Raw genomic sequence first — 14,232 nt, forward strand, 5'->3', positions numbered from 1 at the left:
GAATCATGCCCCACCAAGAAGGTGCTCGTCAGCGACCCGTTCGGCACGAGGCGTAGAGGAGCAAAGCGAGCTCGTTGACTGGATCAAGTGGAGTCTAACACGTCGGAGATCGGATGCAGCCGTGGATGGAGGACTGCAGTCCTAAACCGAGTTTCCTGGAAACTGATTGGAGACCTGGTCATGTCGACGCAACGTGCTCAATCCTGAACAGGCCAAGAAGAAGAAGAATAAGAATTATTGGAATACAGACAGTGGAAGATTTCGTATGGGTCCTTAAATTATCCTCGGCTATAGAGCCACATTTGTTTCGATCGAAACTAATGTAAGCCCACAAAATAGCCAACAATATACCACTTCTCATATAACTACTACTACAACATTGAGTAGAATTCTAAAATTGAGCGAAGGAGTGAGGTAGGTAGGTAAATTGGTTGTAGACACTGTAGGATTTTCACTGATCGTGATCAGGAAGGGACTTGTATATTTGCGCTGGAGTCCGAAATGCGATGTTGCGCGCTTGATTTGTAGTTAGTTACAGTTTTATTTTTGTGTGGTTACATAATTCATTGTAAAATGTTCATTCGATATTTTATTCTTAGCCTGGGCGATGTCAAGGATTCTTATGTTGCAAGAATTGATACACCCATAACCATAATACACGAAAAGCCTATACAAACATTCATACTAAGTCCTTACCTAAATTAATACAAAAATTCATTCAAAATCCAACAGGCACATTATTGGGTCGTTCGTGTGAAATATTTAGCATTTCTTGTGATAAATTCTAACATTCGATTAGCCTTGTCCAACACAGTTTAATGGATAATGGATGGATTTAAGGTCTATGGTAGAATGTATAAAAATGTCTTGAGACCACACATTGACATTATGTAAGAGGAAGTTTTGCTAATATTTATACACTCATGAAAATGATGTAATTGTAGCGCTTTTGTTGGTATATAAATTGAACCATCGAGGAAACCATCGCGATCCCTCACTTTCGCACGTTATTTACCCGTCGGTTACTGGCGAAGGATGCGTAATGATCGAAAATGATACGCTGCTTCACGTTTGGCACAAACGACAATGGTGTTGCTGTTGCCATCTTGCCGTACCGTACCGGAGATAGTGCGCACCAAACCGCATTCGTACCGTTTCGCACCCGGGCCGTGCCGGGTAAAAGGCGAAAACCACAGAACTAATGATTCTATCGACACTTTACGCCTCTACGCCGACACGGCAGATGCTGACCTCGGTGGAATCCTGCAAACCGAATCCCAAAACTAACGACCATGAATGGCAGAGGCAGTTGCCCCGTTGCGGAAAATGGAAAACTGCTGCGTACTGTGATGATGATACTCATTTTCCCACCCACCCAGTACCGGCCAAAAAAAAAAAAAAAGGATCGCTTATGAAAGCACGAAATTATGTGTGCATATTTGCCGTAACTGTTCCCACGGTTTGCCATGGTTCTGGGTGCTAGGTGTGATGGGAATCCGGTTCCTTTGTTGTTTGTCCGAGTGGTTTCGCTCGGTCAAACGAATCGGCATCGGTGTCGTACCGAGAAGTCTGTGCAGCATACCCACGGATATGGGTGCGATGTCTTTTTGATCGTTGTTGCTGTGTAAGCGAATGGTTGCCGGATGTAGGAATAATGATGTATTATTTCGAATATGTTGATGGCAAATTTCATATAAATCATCGCACCCGCTAGCCGTGTACGTGCGATTGCTCGCATCCCAGTGAATACCTATCGGCCGTGGCTTGTAAAGTGCGAACGCGCTGCAGCCGTTGTCTGAGTGTCTTTGAAGGGACGGTGGATAGAGACATGTGAGACATTCTTCTTCGTTGGCAGGGAAGCGTTTTGCAGGAGGGGTGTTTCGAGATGCGGACAAAGGCTTTATCGACCGAGCGAGGACCGTGGCTGCTGGGCTGGGATAAGAATGTTTCTCTCTAGGTGTGAAATCAATATCCGCTAATAGGCCGTAGTTGGTGCTGTATAACCAATCCTACCGTTTTGTACGTTCTTCTAGTAATTTATTCATTTCTTTCATTGAAACTGGTCGATAGTAATAATTCATCGATTATATAGACAAAGAAACCGACGGCCAGAAACATCAGAAATCGCTCAAGCCAACACTTACTGCCACAACTGTAACTTTGCAATGCTGGTCCCGGAAAACAATGGACGACCAAAGCATTCTAGCGGGATAGCGCCGCTTGTCAATCCCAGAGACAGCAACAACCGGATGTAGATACCAGGAAGTTACGGTTCCGGGTTTTGTGCCGGCTTTAAGCGAAAACAAAGCCACAAACATGAGCAAAACATGGGCCTCATACTGATCACGACAGCCGGTGGCTTGCGTCGATGGTATAAAGTGAAATATGATTGCTTATAAATTATTTTCCGTTTATTGATTTATTCGCTGTGGGAATTAACAGAATTGTTAATATTTTTGCGTGGTAGTGAAATACAATTTTTGTACAATTTAACATTTCTTGCTGAAAAGTCTACTCATAAGTTACAGTAATTTAGTAATTTTAAGATAAAAAATAATTAAATTCAATTAATTCTATTTTGCCTATGGCAAGTAGTTGTTATCAAAATTTTCTTATCGTTTTTTTCCACAAAGCGTACAAAAGAGTTGATCGTAGGTGAGAAATGGTTTAGTCTTTGCAATAGGCAAGCAAACTAAGCAATGAACCAAAAGTAAAAAAAAAAATAATTCTCCGTTGGCTTTATCACGCAGTTTCGTTTCTCGCAAGACATTGAGTCTCGTTTGCGTCTAGACAATTTGATTACTTATGCAGATTAGAGAAAGTGGAACAGTCGGCCGGCGTTTGGACGACGTTCGGCATTGCAATGCCGAACCGATTACGTTTGGCAGGCACCATAACTAGCTGCTCAGCCACGGCTAAAAGACGCGTGGTCAAATAGGCACTTTGGCTATTTGAATGCGAGATGTCGCGTTGCCTGCGCTTGCCTTGACATCTAGCGAACTTGACATCGCTCTATGTGACTTTGTTCACTTTCTTCGGTTAGCCGGGGTGGTGCTTCCATAGTAAAAGAAAAAAAAACATAGAACCAACCACACTTTGTCACGGTCAACAATGTATGGATTCAATTAAATTTGAATATTAATAGTGGGTGGGATGGCGTTTGGTCTTTTTTAAATGCTATTACTTTACTGGCGCCAAGACTAAGAGACACACAGGAAGCACAGCAAAGTGAATAATCCTTTCCAGAAGCAGTTTCCCGTCATGCCATCGAATGTTGACAGAGATGAATTTCTTAAAGCAAATGCGTAAAAGCGATGTTTTACTTTTACTGTCTAAACAATCTTCTTGTCTGTCTGAGCAATTACCAAGATACGGGAGTAGGTTTCCTTCTTTTGGGCTGCCGAGGGACAGAAAAAGCACATTTAAAACTAACGAGAGCAACATAATAACCTTTTCCGCCGTGTACCGGGCGAACGAACGTTTAAAAAGCTCCAACACGACTAGCTCTAAAGAAAGGTGGCACGAGGAAGTGAGGCACGCGAACTTTCGTGCTGCTAGCTTTCCAAGTTCGCTTTTTGCCCTCACCGGCGTGTGGGGGGGGACACGAGAGTTTTATTAAATTACAATGTAGCAAACTATTTTAATCAATTTTCCTACCTGTTAGCAACTGGTTTCGAGGGTGAAAAACTCCCACCAGCGGCAGATTTGCTCGTCGTTTTCCAACTTCACCACATAGACCATGTCCCAACGGTTGCGGAAAAAGTGAGATATCTCTCGGTTTTCGCCACGTTTCGCTCGTACGACCAGTTTGATGTTTCTTATCAACCGTATAGGATAGGTAACTTAACGAACATACTTTGGAGTTGTGATGGCTTTCGTGAGGAAGACGAAAAAGTGCACGGCGGACGAATTTCAGCAGATAAACGCGGTCAGAGCACGGTGGTTCCCACATGCATTCGTGTTCCACGCGAAGAAACATGTCGAAAGCTAGCGTGAAGCTAGGGATGATGGAAAGAACGGTGGCTTCTTGTATCCCTTCCTTTGCAAATGGCGGCGAATATTGGCAAACGAGCGCATAACGGCGTCCTGATCGGATGCCTACAGAGGATCAAGATAATAGAATCCGGAGAAAATATGGCAAAGGCAAAACGGGATTGGTTCAGGTTCGCCCGGTTGAGTGAACAGTGCGCCCGAACATGTGCAATAGATGAGAGAAAGTTTCACTTCTCGTGTGGCTAATAACTCGCGGGATATTTCAATTAAATGGTTGAAATTCGTTGCTCGTACACGTCTACGTGCAGCTTGGACCTGTACGGAACTAGGAAGGGAAGTTGATCGAAAAGTAATCCACCCACATACACACACACACACACACACAATCGAAGTGGTAGAACAAACCTTGAGCAGTGGAGCAGACGCAGACACTTTCACCACAAACTTCCACAAGCGTCACAGAACCGTAACTAAGTAAACCAGCAACAAGCGGAATGCATGTGCAACTTGGCCCGTCCATACTATCGTCGAGTGTCCGACATTACCTTTACGACGGATGGAATGGTTCAATCGGTACTGGACGATGGTAGGTCGCGCGAGGCAAGGATAAACGCTAGCCCCGTCAACAGTCGACGATGGCTGGCAGCAGCTTAGCATGTTTAAGCTAGGATTTTGACAGGGAACGCAAAAGTGAATTTGTCACACCGATTACAGGCGAAAAGGGGTTACGACCCGGGCTTTCGAATGTACCCCAGCGCTGGCTGGTGTAGAAGCAGCCAAAGACGAAGAATGGCTAATGGCGTATCGAGGCGAAGTCCTTTCAGCGTACACTCGTTCACCGGACGACAGCCGACTGTCGGCTGACAGTCGTTTTTCTTGCTCTTGGGGATTACATTTTATGTATAATAAATGTATGCAGATTAGAATGCGAACGGGTGCGGGCAAACGGGCAGGCAGGCAGGCGGACACAGGCGGTGACAAGGGTGCAAGCGCGATAACGAGGCAAGTGCGACCGGTGGCGGCGTCATCGCCTGGCTTATGTACGGCTGGTGGACAGTGCCGAGATGGTAACTGTCAGGGCGGCTAAGGCTTTGTAATGGTGGCGCAATGAAATAAAATAAAACGCTGATTGTAATAAGGCGTCGCTCGGGTAAAGGCCAATCAATACTAATACTTCAAGCATATTGGATTCGATAGAACAGTAAAGAAATCGATGAACAAACACACTCATTCGATTGAGCAATGTGTTTTATTGTCAATTGAATTGGATCTAAATTGATTTTTTGAACCAAAAGTGTACCAAGTGTATTATAGTTATAGTTATAGTACGTAATTTAAATTATTGTACTTGTACGGCCATTGCACCACAAAATTTACTATTTATTCAACTCCATTCCAAATAGCTGATCGCCCCATCATCTACTTAACCAAAACCGCTTCAATAGCTTCACCAAACCCAACAGCGTTGCGGCCGCCAGAAGCGTTATCAGCACAAACCCTTTCCGCTTGTCGTGGAAATCGTCCCAATTTTTCACGAAATGATTTCTGCAACTACACTTAGTCTCACCGTCCGGCGAAACACTCGTCACGGTATAGTTCAACCAGAGGTGCAACGGATAGGGCAGTTTGGCTTCAATCATCTTGTGCACCTGCTTCGTATCCTTAGCCGTCGGTGGTTCCCGATTAAGCACAAGCATCCCGTAGGTGTTCATCTTGGCCGAGCAGCTAATCAGCAGGACGGACGTTTTCGTAAGCTGCATCACATGCACCACACGAAAGTCTCGCACTTCCTGCGATCCCTTACTGCCGACTATGTACATTCCGTTTGGACGGGTAAAGATATCGAACGCATCGTACGCCGCGTGAGCTTCGCGGCACACCAGCTCCATCAGTATTACGCCGACCCGCGTACGTAGCGTGTAGCTGTAGCAGTTGCGGTTCGACGCAATGTCCTGCGGAACGTGGTAGAGCGTGCGGTACGGTAAGTTTGGATGCTGGAAGGCCAGCACATACCAGACGTCGCTGTCGAAGTCGTCAATGATGTAGTTGAGGTCAGTGAAAAACTTTTCGTGAAACCCGTGGTACAGACAGATGGAGCTGAAGACACGCTCGAGGCAGAGCATGAACGACACCAGCACTGTCGCGTGGCGGAAGATCATCGCTCAGCTAAAGCTGGCCGGGAACTAGCGCCGAGCACCGTGCAACCGAGTATGATTGACGAGCGTGTCAAGTGGTAGTAATTGTGTTTACCCTCCAATGCTAATGCGCGTCGTACAATTGTGCTGACCAGGGGAAATTGTGTAACCCGATGGGAGAATCGGTCCCTGACCATTAGTTATGTGTGGAAAAAGTTCCTAATCTTTTCGATGATATGGCAGCATTTTCAAGGAAATGGGAAGTTGTTCGTGGAATTTTTGTGTAAGAGCTGATGCAAGGTCCAAATTCATTGTGTTTTAGTGTTGATGAGGATGATAAACTCGGAAGAAGTAATCCAGCAGAAAGTGTAAATAATTTTAACCTTTAAAAAAGTGATAATTGTAAGCTCTTTGAGTGTTGCTAAAAATTTAATTAATTCAATCTACATCCCAATGACTGCTCCTTAAGCAGCTTCGGTATTTGCGCTTTGTAAAGCACTCCAAAAGCATGTTTAATTTAACAACTATTGCTTGCCGTCTTTGTCTTCCCGCATTCCGCTCCCTGGTGCCTCTGGTAGCACTGGGATGCATTAAGCATTCAAAGCGGCGGGCTATGTCGAAAGGAAAATAAAAGCATTCTTCCATGCTGCTACGTGCAGCATTCATTGCAAATTTTCGATAAGCTCTGGCCATTTTAATCAATTCAATACGATGCTACACGTGAAATTGCAGACGTTGCCAGTACGGAGCGTCCAGATAGTCTTTGGTGTTGGTTCGTGCTCAAAATTCCATTAACATCATCTGTTTCTAATCGTTGGCCCCGTTGTACTGGCGCAAAAGGTTCCCTCCGGCACACGTCGGGTGGTTCGATCCTAAATCTACTGGCACGTACCGATGGTGAAATTATTTTCCTATCAACGGCACGGAAGTCATGTCACATAGTGCAATGAAATTAATGCTGATTAATCCACTTGTACCGATGATCGCTGATTGAATGCATATGGTGAAGCGGAGCGAAAACGCGTGTACCGTGAAACCGCGCGCGTATCTCATCACCTTCCTAGAGAGATAGAGAGAGAGAGAGAGAGAGAGGGTCGACGACACGCTGATGGTCATGTTTCGGTTGCCTTGCAAGATGGTGATTTAATTACCCACCATTAACGATCCGTACAAACACAAACATACACAGCATGGAACGCTGGGTAGTGAGACGGAAGGTAACAAAGGGAGCGGAAGGGGCTGATGCGGTAAAACTAGCGGTCACTGTTGGCGGGTATTCAATAATCGGTTCGATCTTAATATAACGTCTACCAGCGATGGGTAACAGTTGCTCACAGGCACGTACACACGCTGCAATGGCTACACTGGGTGTGTGAGTGTGTTTTAAAGGAACCGATCCCCAATAGCGACAATGACTGGACAAGACCGGAAACAAGGATCTCAAAGATATATTTGCATAATTGTCAAATAATGTATCTTCATAAATCCATGACACCCACAGGACACGAATACAACGCAGCAGCACCGCTCGGTGCCTGGTACGAAGTGAACAATTGTGCTGCCGGACCGACATCCACCGACCGCTTCCAAGTGTAAATGAGAAAAATAAATAGTTTTAATGGATTCCGGCTGCTACGTGTCGCTCACCCAGCTACCCATACCGTACACCTGCAGCATAATGATGCAAACCAGCGGCAGAAACGGCCAGCTGCCCAACCGAATCCTTCCACCAGGAACCAGAACAACAGCGGAAACAAACGCAACAAACTGTGACGACAACTTTGTTTTATCTCGCACCGAACAAACAACGCCTTTTCCGGCAAATTGCACAACACACAAAAATGGCTCACAGATAGAGAAGCCCAGAAGAGTGTGAGTGTTTGTGTGTGTGTGTGTCTGTGCGCGGTTCTAAAATAGATACTGTCCAAAAATTCACACTCAACGACAACGTCGTTTCCGACGGTACACAGTTTGTTAATAGGTATTTATTTACTGCTACCGGGACCGGTTTACCGCTCGCTCCTATCTGTCCAGCTTCAATGGGAGGTTCGTGGACCGTTCCATTATCGCTCGGTGTAGTTTCGTGGTGGTTTTTACGTGCGAGCCATGTGTGAGCATTCGAAGTGAGTTTGGTGTTGCATTCGCAAACAGTGAGCAACCGGGCGCCTCCATTGCTTGCACCAGCAGCTACATGAGTGACGATGGTAATAAGTTTCGAATTTCCTTTCCCACGCACCAACCTGTGTGTGACCTATGGAAAGTGTGCCAAATTGCCAGAGAGGTGCATTGAGTGTGGGATGGCAGCCTCAAGGGGTTAGGTAGTGTGTGGGTTTGGAGGCATAATCAATGGTTTGCAGGAATGGATTGGAATGGATTTAGATTTTGCAATGTTTCTACTTTTTAAATAAAACAATTTGTACAACAATTCAAGCTTTGAATGATTGATGGACAGTACCATTGGTTGCACTTAAAAAATTTAAAAATGAAAGATTTTTAAATTGTTCTACTTAGCGTGTTAGAATTATTAAGTAAAACAGAAACATCGGGATGCAAAATTAAATGGCAATAGCACAGACAGTGTGCAAAACAGTGGTTTCTCCCTATTATGGGTGCTTTCAGATAAAAGTGTTTGCGACGGTTGGGAGAACTATTTTCCAGTGCGCTCCGCGCTTTTCGCCTGTGAAGTGGCGAGTTCTTTACCCAGACAGGTGAAACAATCGAAACACCCGGCGAGTCGGGCAAGCAGTCGGACGGCCGGTTAACAAACGAAGAAAGTGCTTGTGGTTCGCTCTTATAAAATTATAAATGACTGATGAGGTCTGTACTATGCTGCGGTATACACGGACTCATCCATTGTTTGCTTGCCTGCTTGGTGTTGAGATAGCAGGAGCTACAGCACAGTGTGCCAGAGAGCTTTTACTGGTTTTATTGTATTTTTTTCTCGGTACTTGCCATTTGTACATGAAGCCGGCCTACGGTTGCGTGTGTAGGTTCGTTGCATGGTGCAATATTGCAGTGGATACCGTTTTCTAGTCGTTTCAATTACGCTTGGTGGTGGAAAAAAGCACTGTGTTGGTAGTGGTAATGTGCAAAGGTGATGGGACTTTTTTGTGTTTTTTTTTGGTTAGATTGCAAGCATTGAAATCCCGTTGCGCTGGCGTTGCTTTTAGTCTTTAATGGGGTGTCTTTATTGCTTCCTAGAGTTTTGTCCCATTTTTTCCACCACCAAAAGTCTAATATTTCAAAGGGAACATGAGTGTAGCGTAGCGGAAAGCAGACAACCGTCGAAAGATGGACGATGAAGTTGATGATAGAAGAGGTTTTGAAAAAAAAACGGATTTTTAAAAGCGTGGAAGCTATGTGAGATAATGCTGGTCACACATTGAAGTAGGAACGGGTGGAAGTTAGCAAAACCAGGCGGTGGAATTTGTTCGTGATGAGACAGAAATTAGGATAGCTTATGTCCACATGATGAATGGAAGGAAAAATTAGAAACTGATGTGAACGAGCTTTGTTATTTGTGACTATTAATTAGTTTAACAATACACAACAAATAACATTTTCAATGACTATAATTATTTTATAATTAATGAAACAATAAAATAAAAATTAAAACGATCTATTTTTAAACTTTACTTAACGACCTAAATAACCATTAAATAGCCGATACCACGTAGTTGGATGGTCAGACCCCACTACGGCAGTAGCCCCGGTCCTGCCGGGTGAAGACCCGCACCACTGTCACCTCTACTACTGAGCCACCCCATCTAGTTTAAGTCACCTCTTTAATTATTATCTTTTGATCAGCGCCGGCGCCGGTCTTCAAACGGAAGGACCGGGGTTCCAATCCTGAGGCATCCGGATATTCCCCACGTTGTGAGGACTAACCGTGCTATCGGCAAGTATAGTAAGCCATCAGATGGCTGGCATGGCCTTACGGTCGTTAAGCCAAGAAGAAGAAGACTGATCGTATTTTTTTCATGCTATGAAAGTAATACTTATCATCTAATTTGATTAGTTTTAACAGTACACGAGGTTTATTTAGTTAAAAATATTTTACTGAAAGATTTCCATAACATTCCTTAACACAGCATTACAATGCATTAAGCATGTAACGACCTCAACGTTAGTAACATTAAAAAAAAGTAATCAATTCTAATTGACGCAATACGTTTGCTAAATACTTTTAAAACAAAAAAATAATGATCTGCAGAGGCTAATCTAAAGTTTCTATGCAGATACGCTAAAACAGTATTATGTGCTTGGTTAGTATTGTTTTAAGTAATTTGTTTTGATCATTTCAAACGCTTGATAGTATAACACAACCGCAAGCAAGCGGCGGCTGTGTCCGAAATTGGCCGCTTTGCTCTCACATATCGTACGAACAGTTCTCTCTTTTGGTCGGTGAAAATTGGGACTGTTTTCGAACTCTTGCCAACCAAGTTTCAATATTCGAAACCCTTCGCAGTTCCCTTCTGCAATGCAATAACCTTTACCGTATCTCGCTTTTGGGGGAAAAATATTTTTATCACTTTCGCTCTTCAGTGGTCTCTCTCTCTCTCTCTCTCTCTCTCGCTTTTGCTCTCCCCAGCAAGGGAAGCTTTATCATGCCCGTAGTTAGTTGAGGTTTTTATCGCACTCGCTCGTTCGGTGAGTTCAGTTGCCAGCAGCTCGGTTTGCAGTTGGTGCGTGCAACGTTTGATTTCTCTATCAACCGGGAATGAACGGTTCGTACAGGCGCCGTATCATGAGTGCTGAGTGTTGACCGAACCGTAGCCCTTCATGCAGCACTCAGATAACAGCTGTTGGCATGCGCACACACACCTTGCCCGACCAATGTGGGACAGGTTGAGTTTTTCCGGAGTGACAAACCCTGTCCCCCTCCCGCTATTCTCATTATCCCCTACCGTATGCCGTTGTGAGTGTCGGGGAAATGAACGGAACGGTCGTTTAGGCCAGTGTTTGTTGCATCGTACCAGCACCGAGCGAAAGCAAAGGTGGCATTTGCTCCCGTCAGAAATCTAACTGTGAGCGAACGCTGCTCGCAGTTTAGGGACGCGTGTGGAAAAGTAGTTTTTCACCAGCAGCACCGAGCAGGGCTGAGAGTTGACTGAAAAGCCTCTAGGCAGGAGCCACGACTGGCCAGACGCGTTTCGAGTGTGAACTGATTCGCATGGGTGTAGTATTTTCACGCGCGTGAAGGTAGGAACCGGGAGCAAAGGGAATCCGTCTTGACAGGATTGAAGATTCCTGCACGTGTGTGGGGAGGGGAGAGGAGGAATTAGTGCTAATATTCTGTGGTTAAGCTGACACATTCCTGCAAGGGAACCATGGTCTCGTAACAATGCTGTGCGCTGTGTTTCATTCGCTGGTGTTGCCGTATGTTGTGTCTAGCATGCAAAGGCGGTGGACAGAGCGGTGTCGAAACGGAATAGAATCTCCTGCAGCTGAGTGTATGTGATAGGTGTTTTGAGGGAAAAACTATGACGTGTTTGGTGTGGTGTGTGGTGTGTTTGTGTGCGTGCAGCACGAGCTCACCGACACACAGTGCTGTGATGTTCAATTGTTCCAAAGCTTTACCCATCCAATGGCAGGTGTTTGGTAGCAGACAACATATGAGAGAAGATCTCACCGTCAGTCCCGGGCTGCCAGTTCTTTTTTTTTTCTTCATTTGCTACGTGCATACAATACACGTTTGGGGCTGATTAAATAAAGTGAGGCTTTGTACTGGTAGATGCACTGTATTGACACAGTACGACACTGCGTTCAGCAAATGCAATCCTAAGCAACGAAACGTTATGCACCAAAGTATGGACGTCGCTATAGTGTGTATAAGTAATTGATGTGGATTGTGCTTGAGTGTGCGTGGAGTGCGAGTATTGGCATTGAATTGGTTTCCCGGCTAGTACGGAACTAGAACGGCACCGTAGTGGAGCTTATCGAGGCAAACCCATCTGTCAAGTTGCTAAATTATTTAATGCATTCCGGGAGTGCGCGATACCTCAATCGTTCGTGCCACGATTGAACATAGATAGAGCGCCTAATGTAATCTATGTTTAATGCAATCGATGAGGTACCAGCGTCCACGTCGAAAGTGGGTAAAAAGCTGGCGTCTGAGTTTTTTTTTTGTTCGGCCAACGATGCCAGCCACTTATCAGCACAAGCTGGTGACATTTGGGTACGATGGTATGCGTGTGTTGCGTACAGTGCGATCGTTCCGTATGTGTTGCGTGTGTTGTGATGTTTCACTGCGTAAACGTAAGCGGAGGTTAGACAAATACGAAACCCTGCTCAAGGTGTATGGGCACGGTGCTGAACTGCGTCTCCATTTTACACCCCCGGCCACCCGGCAATCTTTGCACCACCGATGACGACATCGTTATCTGCTGATAACGTACACCACCAACGTAATGTCAGTGAAGCGTGTGCCGCCTGTGGGCTAAATGTGCGTTTTTAATGCGTTGAACAAATGATATGGGGCAATCAAGGGAACCAAACCCCCAATCGATGGCTTGCGAAATGGGTGGAAATAATTGTTCTACCATTGAGTTAGCGCGGTAAACTACCGGAGAGATTGATGAAAAATTAAAATTATAATAGCAGCTTCTGCTCCTGTGGTTTAGCGTTTTGTGTTCGGTGTGACGTACGCAACATTTAGCATACAAAAATAGCCCCACTGTTTTGACAGTTTCTCTTCTGACGTATACATTTATAGTTTTCCCGTGCATTTGGGGTGCCGCGAGAGAGAGAGAGTGTGAGAAAGAGAGGAAAACTGTTCATTCACAGGATGTTTTACGCGTGAGCGTATCGTTTCTGATATCGGCATTCAAGAGCAGGAGAGAGAAAGAGTGTGTGTTTGTTTGTGTATGTATTTATGGTTGAATTGCCGAAAAGAGTAGGAAAGTATTTAAAGTGTACTACATTCATGAATAACCCTACCCGTGAGCGGTTGACAAAACAGACGGGAAAAATGTCGTTAAAAATGAACAAAACAAATCTCTAGAGTGTGTGAGAGGGAGAGAGAGAGAGAGCGATCGAAGATGAGCGGTAAAACGCAACACATTTTCGCGATTGATTTTTCTTGCCTGCAAAGTTGGCACTGCTGTGTCATTGGAAATCGGTTTGCCATTCCTTTTCCTCACGCGCTAGCGTTTTTCTATTGCTTTTGAGTCGCTCTCTCACTCTCTTACCCAAAAACGTGAGAGTGGAAATTATTTTCCTTCATTTTTCCCAGCTTATCATGAACCTTTGAAAGCCGCCTCTGCGTCCGTTTCAAACCGGGGGCCGTGTGAGTGACGCACAGGTTAGCTTTGAACGTGTTTGAATTGGTGCACACTGAAAACGGTCTCTCCGGGCACACTCATTCGGTGCGAGCGCGGTGAAGTTTTCCTTTCGTATGGCACGTGTATCGGAACCGTGCATGTGTGCGCTAGTGTGCGTGTGGCAAAGTTATCCGGCATAACATACTGCCCTGTCGACGGTTTGGTTGGCATGGAAAATCCTAGCGACGCCGTGTCGTGCGATTCGGGACACCATTTGCTTTGCCTTGGTAATGGTAGCGCTTTTAATGTTAAAATCGAATGTGTGTGTGTGTATGTGAAGTGTTTACAGACTACTGTTTGACAAATAGAACAGGTAGAGAAAAAGAGAGAGGGAAACACAGTTTTATAACTACCGGCGCTTGACGGTTACTTGAAGCTTAATTGCTTGCAAGTTTATGCTGGAACAAATGTATTGAATGTATTTATGATTCGTAATCTGTCTTATCTGATAGCTGATTATGATAGTATTCAAGGCAATGAGGCAAGGTGTTTTGAAAACGGAATAATCATAGGCGCTTTACTATAGTCTATGCCACAGTTTTGGACATAGGTTTGGTTCGTTATAAATTGCTATACACAGCTCAGCTTGAGTTATGCTATTTAGAAAATGAAATAAATATTCTCAAAGAAGCGTAGAAAAAATTCAGGATGATTAGTACGGAATACCTCATTATTAAAAAAACTCCCCCTCTCCTAGTTCAATGCTCAGGTCACGCACATGTCCAACTACTTCCTTAAGCATGGACATGCTTAAATGCTCCATCAAGCTCTTAATTATGATC

The sequence above is a fragment of the Anopheles maculipalpis genome, chromosome 2RL (assembly GCF_943734695.1).
Source record: "Anopheles maculipalpis chromosome 2RL, idAnoMacuDA_375_x, whole genome shotgun sequence".
NCBI classification, from domain to species: Eukaryota; Metazoa; Arthropoda; class Insecta; order Diptera; family Culicidae; genus Anopheles; species Anopheles maculipalpis.